Genomic DNA, 12,255 nt, shown 5'->3' on the forward strand with positions numbered 1-12,255 from the left:
AAAAAACGACCTATTTAAGCCTGCAAAAAGCTTGAATGGCGGTATCATATTGGAGGCCGAGTTTAAATCTACAAACAAAATTCGAACATATCTATTTCCTTTATTCCATTCAAGTGCATAATGGATATTTAGAGAGACAGCACCTTCGAAAGATCTGTTTTGACGATAAGCACATTGAAAAGGGTCTGACAATGAGCTGAAACAGAAAGTCAGAAATGCGAGCATAGAACACTCAAACGTTTTTATTACAGCAAAGGTCAATGCGACTGGTCTGTAGTCATTTAAACAAGGTAACGATGAGTTTTTCGGAACTCGAACTATGACTGATTTCTTTAAGCACTGGGAAACTTTGCATCGTTCGATAGAAAGATTGAAGACATCTGTAAACAAACTAGATAGCTTTTAAGTCAGATTCAAGAATGCAACAGGTAGACCCGAATGGATGTTAATTCTGTCAAAGCACACAACAGCCGTCACAATGTAGTCGACCTCGTGACCAACATACTGAGCGAACCGAATCCGGGTCTTCTGTGGGTGATTGATATTCTTCTGGATAACCTCTTCTGTCCGCTTGGCGTGCCCAAGATGGCACCACCAATGTCGTCCAGCTAGGAGAGCTCCAAAATGTTTCACTTTCCATTCGAGCAAGCTGAGCATAGAAGTCTTTTATTTACGGTTGGGTTAAAGGAATGAGCTACTCCCTATAAAGGGAATAGCTGACTGTGCCATTCCATTTTCAAATCTTGTAGAGGTGGTCGTGGCTGATGCCAATTTCATATAATTTATTTGTCTGTTTAGCAGAGAGCCCCCACCCTTCCCCCGCACATAACGAACTTCTTGAATTTCATCTTCGGGCAAGTCTTAAAGGGACAGCATTTGACTTTTCTGGGGAATGCCCATCTACATCATCCCACCAACACATTTTGCTGGATGGAACAAGTCGTATTGTCCTCTTACAATTTGCAAATTGTTTGGGCAAGTCGTAGTGATATGTTGCCCAAGCGTCTTTGGCAAGGAAAAAACAGACAAACTTTTCCATGCAAAATCTGCTGCAGAGCTCTGTAGAGCTCGAATTAAAACACGGTCAGGTGTTTTTCCCCACCCGCATTCCGCTTTTGGTGTCCTATTGTCAATGTATGTTGAATAAGGGAAGAATAAGGGACCATGGTCCCATGGAGTGATATACCTTCACACTCCCTATCAAACCTATGGAAAATATCAAAGGTTCGGGCATACAGGAGAAGTGGTTCGATCCCCTGTGTCCAATGAACAATCGTTGCTCCCTCCAATGAGAAAGGTCAAGATATAAGGACCCCAGGGGAGTGGTTCATCCCCCTTTCCTCCATTCCTCACCCTTGCTCCTTTCCAGGGGAACTATCAAGGGATTGCAGCCCCAAGGGGAGTGGTCCAGTCCACCCATTTCATTATCCGCGATTGTACATCCAGGGAAAAGGGTCAATGGAACAGGACCCTAGGGGTGATCCAGTCGCCTCCCTCGATTTTCCCACCGTTGCCTACTCACAGGGGAGAAGAATTGCTGTCAATAAACAAACAGGGTAAACACTGCAGGCAGTTGAGGGCATTGCACAGGCAAGCACTCCACAGGGGAGAAGAATTGCTGTCAATAAACAAACAGGGTAAACACTGCAGGCACGTTGAGGGCGTTGCACAGGCAAGCACCACTTCATCCATCTTTTCCTTGCGGACAAAGCTGCCTTTCATAATAGTTGCTTTTGATATGGGTTTCAATGTGCTAGATTCTCATGTACAGAGATTGATGCTTGAACCTGAATACGATTTTCAAAAAATGGATTTTCGTACTTTGTAACAAGACCCAAAGATCCGTCATCTGCCAAAGATGATACACATGGTTAATTCAAATATGTCCTGTATTCCTTCTCTTTGCCACCATGAGACAGCGGAAAGCTAAAGGAACTTCATACTCGTCAAACCTTGTACTTGTATCAGAATTTTTCTGATTTGAAGGCCTTGGGACTGGTCAGTTTCTTCCGGCCGGGGGGTGATTATTTCTCAAAAACACACTGACCCCCCTATTGGGCATTTCAAAAACATGGTAACCCCCTATCACCAAATTAGAAAACAGGGTGACCCCCCCCCCCATGAATCCATCGCCCCCAGGCCGAAGAAACTGACAATCCCTTATAGATCGCCAACGAGGTAAATATACATTTTATGTTGTACTGATCGTGAACAGAATTTGCCTGTACAAATGTGTTACGGAGTGGTAACAAAGTTTAGGGAACGAAATACAAAGTAACAATCAAACCTCGGCTACGTAAAAATCCAGGCCTCGTCGGGCCTAGTCGGGCCCTCTAGGTTTGCGATGATAATTTAAAGCGAATTCATGCTGCTGATGTGCAGCTTAAATAAGCTCTTTCTCTGATTGGTCCATTTTCACTATTCACAGCCACTTAGGGAGTCTATTTGTATTGTTTTCATTATATTGGTAAGATTCAGCTACCAGTGTTCCCTCTAAGGTTTTGAGAGGGTGAGCAACTTGTTGCCCGAAGGGCACAGCGGCCGCATCGACGGCCGCGGGGGGGGGGGGGGGGGGGGTTTCCGGAAGGGGGGGTGCCCCCCCTTCCAGCCGAAGGCCGGAAGAAAAAATCTATATTTGTGTGGTTTGATTTAAACCCAGTGTAGTGGCTCTTAGAGAAAGGAAAGGACATTTTTCACACCTTCAGTTTATGAATGATATCACTATAAAGAGTATCTATAACTTTTTTATTATATTTTCAATATGTTTGTTCTGTGTATGAACTATAACTAATTTCAAAACCATGTTGAAATGCACAATATTCAGTTTGCCAACATTATTTTAAACACAGTTGAAAAATGATTAAATTACATGTATTAACAATAATAGAACAAAAATAGAGCTTCTGTCCTTTTAATATCATTTTATTTTCGATTTTCTGCTACAGAGGCAGACAAACACAATAACAGTGCACTCTCATATGCAGGCTAATTAACAGTCCATATCTGACTCTGAGTCACTGGAATGTGGATTATCAAAAATCAGTCTTCTCCTTTTGGCTTGTAGCCAGTTGTTGTACACTTTAGTAGCATCGAGTGATTGAAGCCCTGTATAGCATAGTTCACACGGAGAAGCATGTCTAGGTGTTGAGCAGAAAGTATATTTCTTTGCTTAGTTTTAATCAAGTTAGTTTGGCTGAACCCTCTCTCCACCTCAGCACTGCTGGCAGCCATAACAAGACACATTTCAGCTAAGATAGCCATATTAGGATACTGCTGTCTCTTTACTGGATCCACTGTTAAATCCAAACAAAACTGTAAGGTGAGAAAATGATAAGAGAGAGAGAGAGAGAGAGAGAGAGAGAGAGAGAGCAATTACTTACTTTTACAATGACAAATATGAAGAGGACTAATGATACCAATTTATTTCAGTGATCACTTACTTCTTCTTGAGAGCAGTTCAGATAGGACTCCTTCACACAGTATTTCAGGTCATCCCACTCATCAGAAATGATTTCCAAATCGTCTGCTGGTAGGAGTGTTCTATACCTCCGATGCAGTTCCTCTATCTGGTCAACTCCATACAGGACTGACCTCTCTTCAGGAAACAGTGCAGCAACAAATATGTCGTAGTTGTTAACAAATGCAGTATCAGTAGAAATCTATACTGCAAATTAATGTTCAGTTCACTGACATTAAAGATAAAACAGGAAGAGAAAGAAGATATAATTTTGAAGTCAAATCAATGCACGATACATATTTCACTGGTAGAAAAATATACAATACATACCAAATGTTTCACATCAGACGTGAACAATTTCTGACTTTCTTCCTTGTTGCCATGTAGTTCTGTCAAATCAGGAAGCCTGGACAAAAGTTTCTGCATAGAGGGGCCCCAGGTGATGGCATCATCAGCAGCAGTTAGGTAGCGTTCCCTTAAACTATCAATGGTACGCTTCACACTTCTTCCAGCATCAGATGGCCTGATATTTCGTTCCTGAAGAGCCTTGTTGAGGCTGTTAAGTTTGCCTAACAAGTCTCTAAGAAAGAAAAGTGTCAAGCAAAACCTAGAGAGAAATAGTGAATAGTACAAGTTGTAATCAAAGCAACACTTACTATGCAAATGTTAGCAGTGATGTAGATTAGTGATGTGGGTATTTTCAACAATTTTCCATAAAAGTTTTTGGCTATTCAAAAAGGTAAGCCGCATCCTTGGTTTGAATACACTGTACTTTACATGTTTACAAGATGACAAGCAGTATTTTACCTGTAAGTAGTTATAGCCGAAAGGATTCCCATTGCAGTTGGGTCTTTCCCAGATTTGGATTCACCAGAAAAATACGCAACCAGGACATCATAGGATCTGACAATAGCAGTAACAGCCTCGCCAAGACTCAACCATCTTATATCATGCACCCTCTTCATCCGAATCTCTTTCTGGTCCAATACACAGAAAATGTCTTTCAGGTTTTCTTGCCTGGTACTGGATCTAAAAAATGTTTAATAAAGTCATTATTATATTATACCATGGTACAACAAAAAGGTGCTCATGCACTTTAAAAAATTCATATAAATTGGAAATGAAACTGGAAAATGTGTAAGAAAACCAACAAAAGATAATATTACCATACACTTAAAACACATGTCATGGAGATTGGAAGAAGAACACAAACAAAATAAAAAATACTGCTGTTAAAAATCATAGCCATGCTTTAATGTAGTCACTAACCTACTGAAGTGGTTATAGATAGCTTTTACTATCCCTTCAACCTTACTCATATATGACACTTTAGCAAAAGCCTGCTTTGTGGCCAGTGCTTCCCTGTGGGTGACACAGTGTTGCTCAAGAAGAAATGGAGAATCCACCTAAGAAGCGAGTGAAAGCACAGGAAGGTTGCATTTGATATTAAAGTAGATGTGACAACAGTGACAAGTAGATTACAGTTGATAATGAGATTGCATTAGATAAGCAGATTGCAGGTAAAGACTTTGCAGGTGATAGATTGCAGGCAAAGACTTTGTAGCTGATAGATTTCAGGTAGTAAGTGGGAAAGCAGGAAAGCACAGTGTAAAACATTTGCAGTAAATTAGAAAATTAGCAGATAGATTATTTGTAGCTGTACTTTTCATACCTTTAGCCTTGCCTGTACACCGTTATACTTGCCCAGCATCACCTCAGCTCCATCACTTGTCACATTATCATCCTTTCAAGTCTTACATTATTATCATTAAAGTACTGTTTGATGATATTATACAATGAGAGAGCAGTGCATGAGACAACATCAAGGTTTTTCAGGAATTTTACTCTCACTGTGTCCTGAAAAAAAATAATATTTGTTAATTTCATTCAGAATAATGTGCTCAGTTATTAGGGAAAAAAGAACAAAAGTATAGGACAACTTTTGACAGGAAAAGAAAAGAGTTGCCCCTTTTTACCGGAAATGTTTACAGGAAAATTGGTCTGATATGTTACCTGATATCTGTACTTCACATACAGCATGAGATTTTTGGTGGTTGAGATGTCAGTAGACTCATCTGCGATAAGAGTATAAAATCTGGCCTTCTTCAGTTCTGCTAAGATCTCTTGTTCCTTCACATCACTCAATGATGACACAAACTCCCAGGCATAGTTCTTTCCCCTGTGGTTTTGATCAATTTCTATGCCTTGTATCTCTAGTAATCTGTGTGAAAATATAAATCAACAATGATTAGAATCCTTGGTAAATACATAATTTGACACTTATTTACTACAGTTGACTGCCATCAAAAGAACTCACCTGTGTAATTTCTTTGCCTTGAAAACACTGATATTTTCTTGACATAAGAATAACACGTTTCTGATGAGGGGGATAACTTTAGCCCCACCAACTCTTTGTGCATTTCTGACACTGGCTTCTGCTTCCTTGATAAGTGTTGGTTGTCGAGTAGCAGCAATGTGTGTAGCTCTCGTATTATGTCGCTGGAGATACTCTTTTTTCCATCCTTTGTCTTGACATTTTTTCCCGACAGCAAAATCTTCTTTGGCACTTGCCCTTCTACAGATTCTACAACAAAACAGATCAATCAGAAATGAATGACATTCCCAAAATAAGTTAGATGAAGAGAGTAAAAAACACAAACAGCAATACAATAAAACAGCCACTCAAACGCTAGTTACTCTATGCAACAAAAAACAAAATCTTTGGGTGCGAAAATTGATATGCAGCATGCAACAGAAATTTAGTTGACAACTACTTCTTCATCACAAGCCGGCGGCCTCCAGCTGATAGACTACATGTACATGTATGCCCTACTCACAGTGACTTCACTTATTATGTATGTCCGATAGCTGCTTGGGCAGATCGTCTATGTGGCTGCTTGACTGAATTCTAGCGATGATGTGCCACTATATGCTACGAAAGGTGCAAATCAAATACTACGGAACGATCTCAAACGCGCAAATTTTGCAAGAATACATCTCACTAATCTTTAAAATGCCGTGAATATTTCGATACTCACTCGCAAGTTACCGTGTTGCTGACGTCGTCGTAAGTGAAATGTTCCCCTACCGTTGTCTGCCATGAAGTCAAAAAACGTCCCCTAACAGCTCTTCGTTTAGCAGTAGGTTCGGGACCCAAAACTTCGGGATCACTCACATTATCTCCAGTATCTCCCACGACACTTTGAACTTCTTGATCGTTTGAAGGCCTCTTTAGATACGCCAGTATTCCTGATTGCCTCACAGGTGCAGCCATGTCCGTCCATATGCTAATATTTATCGAATGAGTGACGTAGTCACAACGTACACTGAACGTTGGTAACAATTGCGCCGCCAACGAGCGCTGAGCTCAAAACCAGGAAGTACAGTCGGCGCTGATATCGCACATTTCGCCTGAGTTATCGTTACCAAAACTATTATACAGATCGAAATGACTGAAACTGATGAAACTGAAGTTGCGCAAAACATCAAATTTCACTGCGAAAGCAGTCGGAGGCACTGCGCAAATAGCGCGCAAATAAGCCTTAGAGGGAACACTGTCAGCTACCCAATTTGGTCAGATCTTATTCAGTGCTGCACATTAGCCCAATTCATGTGTGCGCCTATCTGAACGTATCCCATATGCTTTTAGGCATATCCGAGTTTACAGTTGTACTGTCTTAAAATGGGCGGAGAATGGCAGGGAAAGACATTACCCCCAAATGTGCGGTTAATTCTCAAGAATATCTTTTTATTTTGACAGAAAACAGGTTTGTATGCGTAAATACTTCCATAGTCGGCACACAACACAATATGAAGATGGTAACAAGTGAGAAGGGCCCCACGCTACGTACGTTAAAGAAATTGTCCCGGGACGTAGAGCATGTCGAGCACACGTGAATTGTCGCGATGTGAAGTCTGCTTGTACCCGGAAGAGAATTAATCAACCCCGCGCTCGCAGAGGCATGGCAGGTTGCGATCGATGCAAATTGCAAGGGCTATTTCGCCGCATGTATTTCAGTAAAACAAATAATAGCAAAATGCAAAATCGAACCTGCACAAACTTTATTCTGTGTTCAGTGGCAAAAAAGTGATCATTAATCGAGGGTACGCAAAATGCTTGATTTTGGCAGCAATCTACCGAGGACGAAAACGACAAATCTCCGCGCTGTTTTCGTACACGGTAGGCAATCCCTGGCGTCGCGACAGGGCCAGATGAGGTACAATGTAGCTTCGCGGAACTCAGTCTCTGCGGGAATTTCCAACGTATTTGCTGTACAACGCTAAACGTGGGGCCGTTCTCGGAATTGAATTTTAGATCGCCAACAAAGACTCGACTTCGCCTGGGTTTTTCACTTTGCTTTTCAGCCCCCAGACAATGCACGAGGCTCGTCAAACTCAGAGACAAGGCGAAGTTCTATTATTATGCTATTGAAAATATAGTATTCACCATATTATGGCATTAGAAATATGTACTCTTGCATAACAGACCGTAAAAATCTGGCTGGCTAACCGATACATTGTGTACCTCTCCCGTTGAACACGGCTACACGTACTCCTGGTCAGCGAGATTGAAACATTTTGATGCTTTAAAATTGATTTTACCATACTCACGCCATTCATAGAAAATATCTTATAATGATAGCTCATTTTTTTGTAAATTGAAAGGGCATTCAAGTTCAAAGTCGGATTGAGAGATCAGGCTGTTGGGCAGTTTCACATTGGGTCACTTACAGTGCGGTCACGATCAATGCAAGCACATAGCCGGTTGCCGTAATCGTAATTTGTTCAAAAACGTAATTTACTACAACAAATTGAACGCGCGTGTTAACTTGTAAAGATGTTGTAAGCATTGGTTTTGACGTTTTTTGGCATTATAAATATGTACTATGGCACCATTTTACAAGTAGTATAGCCACAAACTGATGACGTCAAAATCGCCGTACACAAATCAATCACTGTCACAATTTCTGACTATTTAGTTTTTACCTCGCGTGCGCATGCGCGCAGCGAGGTTATGGTTTAGGCGTTTCTGTGTGTGTGTGTGTCTGTCTGTCTGTTAGCACGATATCTCAAAAACGGCTTGGCAGATTCGATCACATTTCGCACACAATTTGTTCTTCAAATTTGCAAGAACTGATTAGTTTTTGGTGGTTGTGCTTTGCGAATTTATCAAGTTATGAGTAAAAGAAAATTTGTGGCATTTTACACAAAGTGATTTCTGAATTCAGTCACTCGGCCGCGCTGATCGCTAATCTTGAGTTTTGACTGTTGATGTCGTCGTGTCGACGTTTGACTTTAAGAATCGTGTGGGTTACTCTGGACATAGCGAACCAAAAGCTAGATTATCGAAGGTAAGCGTCATAATATTTGATCAATGCATTTTTCTCTGAGAATGAGATGTAGAGTGACACTTTTCAATCTTGTGTGTGTGTCAGCGAATTTATATTCCGGCATGGTTCCGCTGAGATCAGCATAATATTATGGCGACGTATTGACAGTCTGTGTCTTTTAAGTTGCTTTTCAAGATTGTATTAGCTACAGAACCAACAATGACAAATTTTTCATGAGATTTCCATGTTGGCATTGATGTTAAATCAGCAGCAGTAGGCTAGCTCCTGCGTACAATAGGTCTGCGTTTTCCGGCGGTACGGTGGTAGGCCGACGGCTTGTACCACACTGTCCACAGGACACCACGTGGTAGAGGCCGTGTGCAAAACCTGTACGCAGAGCTTCGAATACACTAGACAGAGTTCGTGTTTCCGTAAATTAGGCATTGAACTTGACAATATAGGCAATAACCAGATTCATCGACCATCGCCTGACAAGTGCACCATAGTCAGCTGTACATGAGTTGCGTGGCGTGGTGAGCAGGTTCCCATGGGTATTTTATTTTTGAAACGCGTACTTCAAAGGTCACGAACTCATTTTGCTGCTACACGGCGCGGCACAGATGATTTTGAGAAATTCGGGAACAAATTTTGTCATCTATTGACACATTTTCCTTCTTCATAAAAGCCAATACCCAAAGAAGTACTTTACAAAATGTGCACGCGAGGCCATTCAGTTCATATCTGGTTGTATCAGGTGAAGCACAGTGGGGGCCAGGAATTGGGGTTAGCTGACCAAATTGTCGGAACGGAGCGAGCGAAGCGAGCAGAGTTCCGAAAATTTGTCAGCTAACCCCAATTTCTGGCTCCCACTGTACTTCACCCGACATAAAATCAAGCAAATGAAGACCATCACAGAGTTTTTAGGGTTAGGGTTAGTTAGTTCATGTGATCGCGACAATAATTCCGTCTCATTCCGGGTACAATATGTCCCCTCTCACATTTTATTCATCAAATTGTTGTCATGTACAAACTGACCCCGACGGCAATGGCCATATTGACCCCTTTTCAATATAGCCATTGCCAAAGACGGCACACAGTTACATAACAGAATTAAGGTTCATTCAAATGCAAATAATAATCAATATGACGGCCAAAATATCTTTGTATGTTTTCATTTGCATTTCTTCTTCTACAGACCGAAAATCACACCTGTACATTTGTTCAAATTCTGTTATTGATTGGTTTAATTTTTTGTCTACAAATATGTTTCCTTTATCTTCGCAATATGCCTCCAAATAGATTTTTAGCCAGGCTGTATTATGGAAATTTATGAATACACTGATGTTAACAAAAAACACTCTATAATGAATTCAAGTTCCGGAAGTCCAAATACAGCTTGAGTCGACACAGTGACAGACATTTGGTGATTGGAGTCATTGGTCGCGATATTTGTGCTTCCTTTTTAATTTCTGTTGACCGGCGTACGTAATGCCAATGCTTTATCGATTTGTTCCTACAGGTTCCAATATTATTCCGATGAATGGTAGGGGGCTTATTCTTCGTTGTCCAAGTCTCCTCAGTTCTCTCATTTCACCGCTAATCATTGTCTTCATTTTGTGGATCCTCAAAGCTTCTCCCACACCGACACCTTTGAAGGCATGTGGATGCATGCAATGCGAACTTCGATTGGCTTCACACCTTCAGACTTATTTCCAACTTATCTTTATGAGTTCATGTGGCGGAGGCGTTTCGGCGATAAAGCTAAGGCGTGGATTTTACTTGTTCAACATATTTCAATTCTCTGTCCTTCAAGTCTACAGTCCCCTTCATAGATTCATTGCAACTCTGCACATAACACCATATTATGCCAAATGTTTTGAGACGGTCTTAAAACTAATATCACGCCTCTGTCACTAGCACGCTTCGCTCGCTCCGTTCCGACAATTTGGTCAGCTAACCCCAATTCCTGGCCCCCACTGTACTTCACCCGACACAAAATCAAGCAAATGAAGACCATCACAGACTTTTTAGGGTTAGGGTTAGTTAGTTCATGTGATCGCGACAATAATTCCGTCTCATTCCGGGTACAATATGTCCCCTCTCACGTTTTATTCATCAAATTTGTTGTCATGTACAAACTGACCCCGACGGCAATGGCCATATTGACCCCTTTTCAATATAGCCGTTGCCAAAGACGGCACACAGTTACATAACAGAATTCAGAGTTCATTCAAATGCAAATAATAATCAATATGACGGCCAAAATATCTTTGTATGTTTTCATTTGCATTACTTCTTCTACAGACCGAAAATCACACCTGTACATTGGTTCAAATTCTGTTATTGATTGGTTTAATTTTTGTCTACAAATTTGTTTCCTTTATCTTTGCGATCATGCCTCCAAATAGATTTTTAGCCAGGCTGTATTATGGAAATTTATGAATACACTGATGTTAACAAAAAACACTCTATCATGAATTCAAGTTCCAGAAGTCCAAATACAGCTTGAGTCGACACAGTGACAGACATTGGTGATTGGAGTCATTGGTCGCGATATTTGTGCTTCCTTTTAATTTCTGTTGACCGGTGTACGAATGCCAATGCCTTATCGATTTGTTCCTCCATGTTCCAGTATTATCCTAATGAATGGTAGGGGAGCTTATTTTTCGTTGTCCAAGTCTCCCCAGTTCTTTCATTTCACCGCTAATCATTGTCTTCATTTTGTGGCTCCTCAAACCTTCGCCACCTTTGAAGGCATGTGGATACATGCCTAGCGAACTTGGGTGGTTTTTCACATATTCAGACTTATTTCCAACTTAGCTTTATGAGTTTATGTGGCGGAGGCGTTTCGGCGATAAAGCTAAGGCGTGGATGTCACTTGTTCAACATATTTCAATTCTTTATCCTTCAAGTCTACAGTCCCCTCATAGATTCATTGCAACTCTGCACATAACACCATATTGTGCCAAATGTTTTGAGACGGTCTAAAAACTAATATCACGCCTACGTTTACAACTCAGGAGGCCACTGCCGCTGATGTGTGACACTGGGAATGCACAAGCCAGACTAAGTTCATGCTCGTGACAATATATGCACCCTAAATCATTATATTGGCGGCGAATTTCGTTAGCTTCTGTACTTAATTCACTTCGTCGATCGGCGGATTTTTAAATGTAATTTTCGTGGCATATCCAATGAATTGTTGTTCACGTTTTCATCTACAATAGCAATGAAATATTGCATTTCATACATGTTAAGTGATGAACCACTTTTATATAAAAGTGTATCCTGTCAAAAACGGAATCTTTCGTATTGTAAAACAGGCAGCAAATGATAAATTCAATAAAAAATGTCAAACACAATGTTTTCAACATATCACCTAAACAAGTGACAATTTTACACTTTTCAACATATGAAACATCCTAAACAAGTGACAATTTGTACTTTAATTGTGCAAATACAACACAT

The 12,255-nt window shown here is 40.7% G+C and overlaps 1 long non-coding RNA gene across 1 annotated transcript; it reads right to left on the reverse strand.

Moving 5' to 3' along the window:
* Window positions 1–3,862: 3,862 nt before the first annotated feature.
* LOC139128910 (uncharacterized) lies at window positions 3,863–5,190 on the reverse strand. Its single transcript, XR_011551445.1, has 3 exons — window positions 5,130–5,190; window positions 4,265–4,486; window positions 3,863–4,064 (listed from the first exon to the last, which is right to left on the reverse strand). It is a non-coding gene; the product is annotated as an uncharacterized lncRNA (long non-coding RNA).
* Window positions 5,191–12,255: the final 7,065 nt, after the last annotated feature.

Source organism: Ptychodera flava, unplaced genomic scaffold, assembly GCF_041260155.1.
Source record: "Ptychodera flava strain L36383 unplaced genomic scaffold, AS_Pfla_20210202 Scaffold_77__1_contigs__length_564769_pilon, whole genome shotgun sequence".
Lineage (NCBI taxonomy): Eukaryota > Metazoa > Hemichordata > Enteropneusta > Ptychoderidae > Ptychodera > Ptychodera flava.